General features: G+C 35.1%; 1 long non-coding RNA gene across 1 annotated transcript; it reads left to right on the forward strand.

Moving 5' to 3' along the window:
• The first annotated feature begins 6,435 nt into the window (after positions 1 to 6,435).
• LOC131146658 (uncharacterized) lies at positions 6,436 to 11,553 on the forward strand. The gene is made up of 2 exons (XR_009134423.1): positions 6,436 to 7,050; positions 10,564 to 11,553. It is a non-coding gene; the product is annotated as an uncharacterized LOC131146658 (long non-coding RNA).
• The last annotated feature ends 1,918 nt before the right edge of the window (positions 11,554 to 13,471 follow it).

Genomic DNA, 13,471 nt, shown 5'->3' on the forward strand with positions numbered 1-13,471 from the left:
GAGGCGTAAGTACCTTAGCCATGAGTCCTTCTTTCATACAGTCTGGGGAACCTGATCCTTGGAGAGGCGAAAGTGTCTGCGCAAAGTTGGTACTTTACCTTTTGCTTTGGGCGTTGCCTCATGTGAAATACCTCTGTAGAAGACATACGGCCATGTCTCCGACTGAATAGCTGCAATGTTTCCGGCCCCTGTCGCTTATCTCTTGAGATCGCATCCCAAGTATCTGCTTTCGCTGAGCCTAAGGTCCTTCCAATGTCAAGATTCCATTGACAATTGCTGTCTTCAATTTCCTGATCTCTTCTATACTGGTCCTGCGATCACATGGTGTCATCCACATATAACAGCATAATGATATAGCTATACTGATACCTCTTGAGTAGCAGCATGGTCGGCTTTTACACTTTGTAAATCATGTCCTGTGCATAAAGCCGTCAAATTTTCCGATACCATTGTCTGGGAGCTTGTTTGAGACCGTACAAGCTCTTCTTTAACCTGCACACCAAATACTCTTTACCTTTCTCTGAGAATCCTTCTGGTTGATGCATGTAGATTTCCTCTTCAAGATCACCGTGAAGAAACGCCGTCTTCACAAAGAAATTAAATTGACCTGGAGTAATAATCACGCACAAAGAAAAAATCATACACATCCACAAGGAACACCGAATTTACGTGGTTCGGTCTAAACTGACCTACGTCCACGGGAGCACACCACTGCACTATAATCTGGGAGAAATAATACACGGAGGAGCCACTGCTCAACTCTCTCTCACTATCACACCTCTCTGCTTTTTCTGCTCTTCTGCACTCTTGCAAATACACACACTCTCACAACTCTCGCTGCTACCCACAACCCCTATAGCTTCTCTCTCACACACATACTTATAATACAACAGGGAGAGCCAATTCAAAGATGGTGGCGTTTGAATTTCAGCAAGCCTGCTGCAGAGTAGTGGCCTACCCATCCCAGTGTCAAAGTTGGTGGCTGGTTTTGGTGTCGGCTGTCTGCAGATCTCCACACTTTGCAGAATTTCAAACACTTCATTAAATTTGAGTTTTTAATGTATGTTTTTCGCTGACTCTACCTAAGAACTTATTTAGTTGGGAAAATAACTTCTATATTAATTTCATCACATTGTTTTAATGACCAAATTACCGAAGTGTTCAGAAATATACTAAAAGTCTAAATTGCAAAAATATGTAAATTGTTTAGGTGCACTAATAGAATTGAAATGTAAAAAAAAAATGATATGTATCATTATCAGCTATTACTCAATATTTAATCACTTCTTGACTCCTCCATTCTCTCATCTGCTGAGTCACATGAAGAGTTGAAAAGTCAAGACCCCCATGACTCTTCCAGCAAGCCTGTCTGTTCGACCATCTCTCTTTTTCTCTCTCGCTCCCGTATGCAATTGCATCAAGATTCAAGACGTGCGAAGAGATGATGCATCACTGTCTGGCTGCGGTGATGAGGTGACAATTATAAGACCCATGTCTCATTTCTCTCTTTTTTCTCTCCGTTGACAATTATGGACAATCTCTCTCCATCTTCTTTGTAATATAAAAAAAAATGTGGGGTTCCAATGTTGCAGCTGTTGTGGTTTGTGACAAAACAGTAGCAGCCATTGCAGCCTGTTAAGGTAATAAATCTGCCATTACAGCCTTGATTCCGACTCTCGCCACGAAAGCCACATCGAAGGGCCAATTTTCCATATGTAATGGCTCTTATGCGCTATGTAACAGACGCTATTTGAAAATTGTGGTAACAGTATACAATGCATTCTCCGTGTTTTGTACCTTATCAGACACTTGCAGACAATTCAAGCTGATTTTAAAAAAAAAAAAAAAATTTACATGCACTGTAACTTTATGTACCAAAGATCCTCAACACAATTTGCCCACAATTCTCAATCTATTCATGCAATTTCTCAAACTTGACACCAGTATCCTAAAGGGCAGCAGCATGGTGCACAAAGTTCCTACGTGTGCCGGGTCTGGGGTAGGGGCAGACCACGATGGTCTGTAGTACACAGCTGTCTTACCTTATATTTTTGTTAGTAACTGTTTTCATGCCTTGAATTGCAGACCATGATGATCTCACAACAACAATTTTACCCTTGCACCTAATCCTCCCCTTCAATTCGTCTTTAATCTTGAGTGTCGTGCAGAAATTAAAGAAGTCCATGTAGAAAGATCAAAAAATGCAATAACGGTCTCTGATTCTTAATGCGGATTGTACCAATGGATCCTCAATATGCGTACCAAACTTGAAACAATTAATCTTTTATCAAACAAGATTCAAAATCTCATGAAGAAAACCAAAATTTTGTGGCTGGATCCAATTTCTTGCGATGATTGAAGTTGCGGGTAAAGGGGACGTTTGCACACGCCATTGTTAATGTGTGACTGCTGGTGAGGGTCCTCCAGCCATGCTCTTTTGCCTGGTGTGGATTTAGAGTTGGCAGTGCATAACAACAACAAAGCTAAGCCTCAAGTCCCAGTGCGATCGATTACATGAATCTTTTTTTGCCAATTTATGCGATCATGAACAATTTTTGTCGACAAATTCAGGGTTATTAAATCCTTACTCATTCCTAGTTATTTTTAGTCTATCCTTACCCTTTCCATTGCCCCTCATGGTAACTCACTCATTCTAATTGACGCACTATGTGACCTATGTTGCAAGTTTCAAATCATCCGAGTCGTCCCTCTCTTATCTTCTACAAGAGTTACTGTGAATATGTTTCATTTCTTAATTTATCTTTCAATGTTAAGGTTCATATCATACTCGTCTGACAAGTTGTACACTAGCTCTAACACAACCCTACGCTCATGCAATGTTAGAAAGGGTTTAGGTAAAATGGACTATTGACACTATTAATTACATTTTTATATACGCTTATGCAAGAATGGGGACATCACAAAAAAGTCAAAAAATTTTGTAATTAGGAATGTGCATGACTTTTTTGCCAATAGAATGTGCAATTTCAATATGAGCAATATATGTAAAAGCACAAACACACTATTAAGCTATCTACCAGAGCTGTAATTAATGCGAAAGCTATTGTAGGTTTTTGTCTATTCTATGAATAAGTAAGGCCGGCTCTTCATTAAGGTCATTGAGGTGCCTGGCTAGGGTCTCAAAAATTTTGGTGCCTGAATTTTTTTTTCAATATAATAATATTAACATTATTTATAGCTATTAGCTACTGTGTCAATACTTAGTACCTCTGCACATGCAGTGCAGTTAAAATTACTTGATGTACCTAAAAAAATTAATTTTAAATAAAAATAAAAATAAACAAAATATTAAAGGCCTCTAATTAAATCATTCACCTAGGGCCCTATAATGGGAAGAGGGAATATGTTGCAATTTTATTCTTATGTTAATGATTTCTAAAGATTCTCTCTTATTTAGCCATCTTCTTTGTCATTTTTCCATTATTCTTTTGTATTTAGAATACACCCCACTTTGTAGAATAGTGTAGTCATTTACTGGATGTTTTGAGTAATAGTTACAGAAATAATGATAAAATTAGTTATACACAATACAATGACACTAACCACAAAAGAATCTTATGAATATTATTCTACTTACCTCAACTATCTTTTATTTATTGTTAAACTATAAACAACAAAGGAGAATGCTTAGAGAAATTAATAGGACAAAAATTTGTGTGAATAAAATTCTTGAGTAGTAGCCCTTATTGTTTGTGCAAATAAGATGAGAAGATTAACCCTCTTTCTCTTTCTCTTCATGGATTGCATGTATTGTTTTTAAAGCCACAATATGAGATGAAAAGAGTTAGAGAAGCTATTTGTAGTTAAGTATTTTTTTCTTATAGTCCGCTTTTCAATCATTCGTGTCTTGTAATTAGAGACTTTCATCTTCTTAGATTCTATTGTTCGGGGATCAACATGCTACTCCCATTCGTTGGCACTATTGGAGAGAATCCGATGTCGAAAATTACTAAACAGAAATTGTTTCGGGTGTAGTGGAAACTTTTTATTCAATATTCATTCAAGATTTCTAAGATCCAAGCCATTGAATTGGAGATATAGTAGTAGTTTTTTTTGTTAGGTTTGTCATTTGGATGTCTAGGCTTATCTCCTACTGTTAATAATGAAATGGATAGTTTTTTCACGAGATAGAAAATAAATGAAATGAAAATTTGAATGAAGAGTATTACAAAATTAAGTGATAAATTTGATTCCATTCCGTCTCTACATATCAAAATCAAGTGATAAATTCAATTTTGTTCCATCTTTACATGCCAAATATTCTATTAATGTTTAGTTCAGATGCAGCTGTGCTCCTTGAAAATGATAATATTCAACCTACTAGATATGCTAATTTATTTCTCCCATATGATCCCATGTAATTGTTGTTGTCAAAGCAACCATTTTGGCTTGGATTCCTCTCTCCAAAATGAAAAATCATGCTAACAGTCCATTTATTCAAATATGTTTGTCTTTTTGATCATCTAACAAAGAATAATAATGTATATTTACGACATAGTAAAGTAAAATCAATTTCATTACACATGTAAAATGGAATAAGTAGTGCCCATTTTATCAAAAATATTATAAAATGAAATTTAGCTAATTTATTGCTAATGTAAAATCAATTTCATTAAACTTTCTCTCTCTGGCTAATTCTTAATTCACTCTTCTTTAAAAATTATGCTAGTATAACGCTTTTATTTTGTTACTAATAAAAGAGGTAATCATAGCAACTTATGAAGACCCAAATACTAAATATTTTTAAGTGAGGGTATATTAATAAATAAATGGAGGTGTCGCCCTCTTTCAGTTAAAAAAAAAAGTAAATATTTTAAAATTAGTTTGTTTATTAGAATTTTTCTTTAATTTACTAAGAAAAATGGTGATTTTAATTGGCCCATGATAAAGTTAACATCTTATATTAATTAATTATATTTCTATTTAAAAACTTAGTATTGAAAACATTCTGTTAGGTTTGTGTATGGCCTTACTAGGGTTAAAAATATTAATTTATAAAATTTAAATATAGTAATTATTTGAAATTTCTTTTGATAGAAATTACATTTTCCATACTCTTGTAAATTTTTTTTGTTGTTTGAAATTTTTTTAAATGCATAAATAGAGTCCAAATGGAAAATACTCTTATTTTGTCTAACATATTATTGTTATTATTATGTGATAGGATCATAAATTATGAAAAATAAATTTTAAAAAAGATATGAATAGTCTTAAAGGCGTGATAAACATTTGATTTAGCTGTTTTTCTTGGCCAACACATTTTCCAACTATAGAAACTGTTCATTAAGAAATTCAAATTTAAATCTATTGATAACAACTAAGTTTTATTGTAATTAAAATATTTATCTAGAAAAGGAAAGAAAATACACATTAAAATTTTCACGTCATTATAGGAAGGCCTAAAAAAGAAAGATTTGTTGTATCAACAATGACAACAAATTGAAAAAAAATAAAAAGGTTAATAATTAATGAAATAGTGGTAAAAATATTAAGAATACTACAAGTTTTAAAATTTTGTAACTCCTTAAGAATACTCAAAAATAAAGTATTTTTGTTTGGAAGGGCAAAAAGAAGATTCTTTCCAGAAGAAGGTTCTTGTTCTTGGCAGATCAATGAAATGAATTTCATCTATGTAATAAATATATTGTTTTTCTTTTTCTATTATTATTATTATTATTTTTTCATATTTGCAAGTGATGAAATGATCTCACAAAATTCGAATAATATGTAAGAAGATTCTTTCTAGAAGAAAGTCGTTGTTCTTGTATTTTTTTTACCTTTATTTTTCTTGATTGTTTTAAGAGGGTGAGAAATGTATGACATCTAATTATCACGATGCTTTAGAAATAACATTCTTAATACTTTTATTTTACTTATTTTTTGTTTTATGAGATATTCACTTGAAATTAAATGTATGACATCTAATTATCAAGATGTTTTGGAAATGACATCGGATTTCAAGACTTTCACAAATTACCATTGTCTTTTTATTTTATAAAAAGACAATAGACAATATTTTTAGAAGTGTAAGTATTAAAAAAAAATTAAATATTAAACATACTTAAATTTTTAAAGCCTTTTATCGTCTAATTTCAAGAAAGTGATGGTTTTGTTAAAACACACACACACACACACACTAGAAGCGGTAATAGTAATAGTGTAATACCTTTCCTAGGGTGTGGTTCAAGTGATAGTGCAGACTGCGAGAGTGTGTCTCACGAAATCAAGTGTTTAAACCCTTTTGGGTTTGTTTTCGTCCTTAAATTCTTAAAATTTACCTCTCTTTGGGGTTATGGGTCAGTTTCAAGGGACATGGGATTAGTCACGTAGACCATAAAACGGACAAGTGGAAACTGGTGCGTAATCCAAAAAAAAAAAAAGTGTAATACCTTTCTCTCTCTTAAATGGTGGGGGTCACAACGCGGATGCGCCGTCCCACAGCTTAGATGGTTTCCTTCCTGCTTTCCCTTGTTAGGGTTCTTGTGGAAATGGGAAGCTGAATCCTGCGCTTTAGCTGGTATTGGTACAGCAGGTCTCTTTCAATTGCAGGGTGCCATGCCAGAATTTGCGAGCTTTGGACTCAATCGCGTAAACCCCCAATCTCTCAGGCGAGGCGATTCAGGATTCATGGCGGGTGACTCAGATTCATCTCCATCTCCTAGCAAACTCCTCAAACCCTAAACCCTAGCCCTACCCGCGTCTTCCACGTCTTTCTCCAAAGGCAATGACAAGTTCCAAGAACCCAAAGATGATCCTGTAGAAGAAGAAGAAGAAGAGGAAGGAGGTGGGGAGGAATTGATGGATTCAGATCCGAGCTGATGCGGGGTTTGTTTATCGGGAGAAGGGAAGACCATCAGAGGGTGGATCGACAGCTGTGACCACCACCTCTGCTTCGCCTGCATCATGGAGTGGGCCACGGTTGAGTCTCGCTGCCCCATGTGCAAGCGGCGCTTCTCCTCCATTCGCAGGCCGCCCAAGGAGGGTGTGTTTGCTTGTGAACGGATTGTCGATGTTCCTGCTCGGGATCAGGTGAGGAATATGTGGCTCTTATTGAGATGTTTTTGGTAATTTACTGTGATTCGTTGGTGCTAGTGTGACTGAAAATGATAATTTCTTTGAATGTTTTAAATTGCTTCGAAATGTTTTGATATAGGCATCGATTTTAATTCCATTTTTGGAATTAATAGTCTTGCTTCTAAAAGCAAAATTAACTTCTTGCGACTAGTGAAATAGAAAGTTCTTCATAAGGGGCTTTTTGATTCGTGGATCCTTCTTTATTTCAGATGCCTATGAAAAAAATTACATCCTTCAAATGGACCAACATGGTCCTCCCGTTAGACCCTCTTATCTAATGAAAACACTCCAAATAGTAAGTCTCATGTGCTAAGATCTACTAATAATTTAATGGATTTACTGTTTGAAGTGTTTTTATTAGATAAAAAGGCCTGATGCGAAGATCATGTTGGTCCATTCAGAGGACTTAATTATCTTTCGGTGCTTATAGCTCACCATTTCCATGTTTTGTTTGGTTTGAGAAGCGACGCCATGTGAATGAAGGAATTCCTTTTCCTGGTTCCCATGCTCAGCTTTGGGGATCTTTTATACAAATAGGCATCCAAATTTGTGGGATTAAAATGTCCCTAATATTTAGATAGGTATTATCATATGCGATTATGTTGATTATAATGATAAATATTTATAAAACTAGATGAAATAATGAAAATAGGAAGTAATATCACTATTGTTTTTAAATAGTATAATATTAAATTATATTATACTATATTGTATTATTAATTACTTAAATATTCTAATGACTTTTATCATATTAATAATGATGTACTAATGTACTTTACTGTATTTTATATTAGAACAAAAGACATTGACCTCCTTGAGATTTGACTCGCTTGAGATTTAGTGAAAAGACAAGGACATCCTTGAGGTTTCAAAAATCTTACATTTCTCTCTTGACATATGATATTTGGGACATTTATACTCCTAAATAAATTATTTTTTTGCCAAATATAAGGAGAGAAATGTGGAATTTTTGAAAATTTAGGAGAGGTTCTTGGGATTTTTAAAACATTAGGGAAGACCCTTGTCTCTTTTGCCAAACCTTAGGAGAGGCTAGTGTCTTTTACCCTTTATATTATAATTTATTATCACACACTATTATGATATTTACCACTGTAAATTGTTGTAATGCTTAAAAAATATAAAGCAATATCATATTATTTGATATGATAAGATAATATTCTTATGCTAAAATATGATAACGTGAGCGGTACTATACCATATCATATTATAACACGAAAGTATTATAGAATAAATTCTTCTATATGATAATATGAAAATATGACTATTCTTCATATATTATTAGATAGGCAGGTCAGTGGTATTCTAATAATATTAATGAAATGTCTCACAAGATTCCATGTTGAGCCAAACACAAATATCGGTATCTTGTGAATGTTCTTTGGAGTCTTATAATGTGAACCAAGAAAAAATTTTATTGAATCTTTCTCGGAAGGAGAATGTTGCTCTTCACGGACCCATGACATCATGGATCCACGTGGTAGAAAAAGAGAGGGAGATAAAAGCTTGTAGGCTCTTGTGTCTTGCTTTCTCCTTTTTTCCACGTAGGCCCATGATGATCACTGGTCCATCATGAATAGCATTACTCTTTCTGGAATACCTCAGCAATATTACTAGAAACTGGGATATGACCCAACTGTGTATGTGTTCTTTGGAGTGCTATAATGTAAACCAAGCAAAAATATTTCTAAAATCTCATTCTTGGGAATTATATTTGTGGGAATGTCATTCTAAGTGCATTTTGACATCTTGCAAGCCAAATGCTCCCTAAAAGCAGATTTTAGATGTGTTAGCCTACTTTGAAGGTATATTTGCTCTTAACTTCAGCTTTTAAAAGAATGAAAAGCTGCTTTCGAAATGCTAGAGTCAAATGGTGCATGCAGCATAAGAGAGTGATTATGAGTTTCAATTGCTTATTGTTTGGTTTAGAGGCTCTATTTGGTTTGCATGATAATAACTCTGGGAAGTAAAAATTTTGAGTTTTTTCTGCTTATTTTTAATATAAGGTTCGAGTCTCTTTTAGAATGGAAACAAATTAGGATGATGTAGGCTAGGAGGGACACTGATACATTACACAATACCTACACAGCAATATAGAAATGTTAGAGAAATGAAACAACCGCCACACCTCAGCTAATGTGTGTGTGTGTGTGCAGTTCTTGTTTTTTCTCCTTTTGTACATAAATATTCAAGTATAATAAATTGAATATGAATTTAGGAATTATTCTCATACACATTTTACAAATAAACATCATCCACGCCCATTGAGTGCATTTATTTTTTGTAATTTCACTTTTCACGTTCATAAAAATACAATATGATTTATAAAATGTAACACAAAAGATCTTGTGAAACATCAAAAGCATTGCTCCAACAATAAATTCCAACCCGAGAACAGAAGGCATGAGAAACTAGAAAGATTGATAGTCTGGGAATGTCTAGGATGTCTCCTTTTAAAAAATAAATTTATTATTTTCTGACATAGGTGGAATATCTGTCCCACTGTATTGGTAGCAACTTAAACTTGAAGGGTTTTTGGAGTGTCATTGCTTCCTGGGGAACAAAAAATATTTGTTAACATCAGAAAAGAGAGAAGATACCATATGGGGGATATGGAGTCATCCAAATAGCCAAAAACAAAAACAGGAGAAAATGAAATTACTAAGCAACGCTCTCCAATCTCTCACACCAGAGTGGAGCAAGAAAGACCACCCTACACCAATATAAAACAACAGGAGTACCAACGCCTGTAAAAGTTCTAGCCTTGAAACTTTACTGTCATGTAGAAAATGTGTGGTAACAATAGTAAGGGTACTGCCCAGAGGGTAAGTAGGGAGATAAATAGAGAGAAGAAGGAAAAAGGAAGAAGAGAGAAGGAAGAAGATTCAAGTGTGGGGGAACTCGGCTTAACTTCACCTTTCAGACTCACTAAAAGCTGCTCTTACAAGCTTTGACACCCTATTTACAAGAAAGCCTAAATTATAAGAAATTATGAATAAACCCCTAAAGATTCAAGAAATTATAAATAAACCCCTAAAATCTTGTATCATGAACAATCCCTCAAAAACACAAAAGCCCTCTACACATTGAACTATGGTGAGGATGTGATGATAGCTTCGTACACGTAAGCAGCTCCCTCCTTTTAAAACAAGGCTAAATTGGTGAATTGTGAAATTCAAGAGTTTTGAAATGTGGAAGACTTGATGAAATTAAAAGTTAGGACCTTGTTTGTTATGATTATCATATTTTGGCATATTTTGCTTGTTATAGAAGCTATCCTTGGTTTTCCTTTGATTTGAGAGTCATAGACATATCTTGGTTTTTAATGTTTTAGTTATGAATGTAATGAGTTTACAGCATATAATTTTAATTTTTTTTATCTTTATTTTGTAAATATTATAAAAATATTTAATTAGATTATTATGATCCACTGGTTGGACCACTGATCAGGTGACCCGCTCCCTTCACCGGGTCAATGGCTGGGCTGGGTTTAATGACATTGGCTGGTAGTGATGGATCCCTCAAAATGTGTGCCAACTCAGACAATCCATTTTATCAAACACCGTCAAGATATCTTGAAGAAAACCAAAATTTTGTAGCTTCGACCTTTCTTGCAATTCTGGAAGTTGCAGAAGAAGAGATGAAAAACTCCGCATGGACGTCCCAGTGCGGTTGGGTGTGTGCACCACCAGCAAGTGTCCTCCAGGAATGGCCTTGGGGATGCTGATGATCAAGGGTTGGTGAATCTGTTGGTGGTGATGATGTCAAGAAATTTTGGCTGGTGTGCGGGAGCTCTTCGTTCATCAGATGACAACTAAACTTTGGTGAAGGCCTTTCAGGGGTCTCTGTCTCCAGTGGTGGCGGAGATATTACAAGAATACTCTAGCAATGTGGTGTTCGAAAGTGAGGGGCAGTGACTGTAATTTTGTCTAAAATTTGCAGGATGATGAACAGTGACATGATATGTTTGTGAGTGCCTGGTATGGCTTTGCAACTATAAGTTTCACTCTGATTGTGGTTTGAGTTTGGGATTGGGATGAATCTTCAATGGAGATTGCGCTGGGTGAATGATTGCAATTTTCTCTAATGCCAAATGATGCCATAACAGCTGTAAGGGTGTTGGCCAGAGGGAAAATAGGGAGAGAAATAGAAAGAGGAGGATGGAAGAAGAAGAGGGAGGGAAGAAGAAGAAGATGGAAGTTGGGTGGAATGGGGGCTCATGTTTAACCTCCACTTGAAATTCACATATGAAATTGCTCCCCATGTGGTTGTCAAGACAGACTCAAAGTTCAATTGCAGGTGCATAATTTCCGTGATTTGGAAGATGAACACCTTATCATGGTATTTGCATACTCTTTTTAATGGTTCTTGCACTACAAACTGAATGTATACTAAAAGGACTATATTAAGACAGTCTACAATATGAATTATTTATTTCTATATTATGATCCCACCTGACGTTCAGAATAAGAATGTTTTATATGTATGGAATAATTATAGAATTTTTGAGATGAAGATCTAAAACAACGTAAAGGAGAATGAGGTGCAAAAAATCTGAATTGATGAGCAAATGAAGTCGTAGCAATGGTAGAATGAAACCTCACTACATTGTTGATGCAGAGCAGCAGTAATGGGAACTGCTGGAGGAAAAATAGTCAGAGAAATAGAAATAAGGGGACGGGAGGAGAAGAAGAAGAAGGAATTGGAAGAAGAGAGAAGGAAGATGGATATAAAGGCAGGGGTAAAGAAATTGCGTTAACTTCTCAATTCAAATTCACATACACATGGATTTCGCACCCTATTTATAAGAGAGCCTAAGTACAATAAAATTGCAAACAAACCCCTAAAGATAGAAGAAACTACAAATAAACTCCTAAAGAAACATCTATTATAGAATCATTCTCAGGACACAAGCCAACTATAAATTCAACTAACATCTGTTATAACTACTAATTAACCAAAAATGTGGGGAGCAACAATAGTTATGTCATTTGGTAGGAAAATTAATGGGCATCCTACTGAAGTGTCTTAAAAGGATCAATTGAGGCCATAGTAATCTCTTAGGCACTGAGGGGTGACAAGGCTAGTGCCTCACCGGCATTGAGGCAAGGTGACCTTCAAGAGGTGTTGCAAGGCGTCGTGAAGGGTGTAGTGAGTCGCACCTTGAGATATCTCACCTTTTAACTTCATTTTTTTTTTTTTAACCTTAAAGAAAGAAAATGTAAGGCTTTCAACTAGGGGTGTAATTGGTTTGGTTTGGTTCGGTTATGGGTCAAACCAAAAACCAAACCAAACCTTGCAATTTTTGGAATTCCTGAACTGAAATCGAAATTGGGCTAAATTTATTATCCCACGGGGAATTGAACATTTTGCGATTCAGTTACGATTTTTTTGGGTTTCGACTGATTTTTTAAATATTCAACAATTATTTTGTGTGTATACCGATTGTGAGTGAATTCACATGATAAATGTTCCATCTGAAATTGAAAAATTAAGCTAGGAAAAGAAATTGAATAATAGAAGGAAAGGAATGATGTAATAAAATGCAAAAGAGAAAGAAAATCCACAAAATAAAATAGAAATTACTAATAAAATCAGCAAGGGGATTGGCAAGGGCGAGACAAACTATACTTTAGATCCTTAGCACCTGCTAGTGCTTTCAAGGACAGGGTGTTAAACAGATTAGCTGCCAGCTATAAATGAAATTAGAAATTTAGTTAGCTTTTATAGAATATTATTGTAACTTAATTCAGTTTGTTATTTATTCAGCTTGTTAGTTATTCAGCTTCAAATATATATATACTCATTGATGTAATAATTTACACAATGAATGAGATTCAGAATTTCTCTCTTCGTCCGGCTGTTTCTTCACATGGTATCAGAGCAATTAGAGAAATTCTTCTCTCATGGCTTCCTTTGCAACTCCTTCGGATACTTCTTGTTCTCCTGTCAACTCCAATGTTGATCCGAGCTCAAATCCTTATTACTTCCAAAGCAGTGATGGTCCCAACCTACACTTGGTAAATAAGGTTCTTACTCGAGACAACTTTCAGACATGGAGCATGTGTGTAACAATGGCACTGAGCGCCAAGAACAAGTTGGGGTTCATTTATGGAACTCTGGAAGCGCCTCTCTCTACTGATGTGAATTATGCCACCTGGAAACGAGGCAACGACACTGTGAAGTCATGGATTCTCAATTCACTGTCTGATGATGTTATTTCCAGTGTGATGTTCATCAAATCAGCAAGGGATATATGGATTGAACTTGAAGATCGATTCTCCTTGACTAATGGACCTAAGATCTTCCAGCTACAGCAATCCATTTCTAATTTGACACAAGGTCAGATGAATGTTGT

This window comes from Malania oleifera, chromosome 13 (genome assembly GCF_029873635.1).
Source record: "Malania oleifera isolate guangnan ecotype guangnan chromosome 13, ASM2987363v1, whole genome shotgun sequence".
Classification (NCBI taxonomy): domain Eukaryota; kingdom Viridiplantae; phylum Streptophyta; class Magnoliopsida; order Santalales; family Ximeniaceae; genus Malania; species Malania oleifera.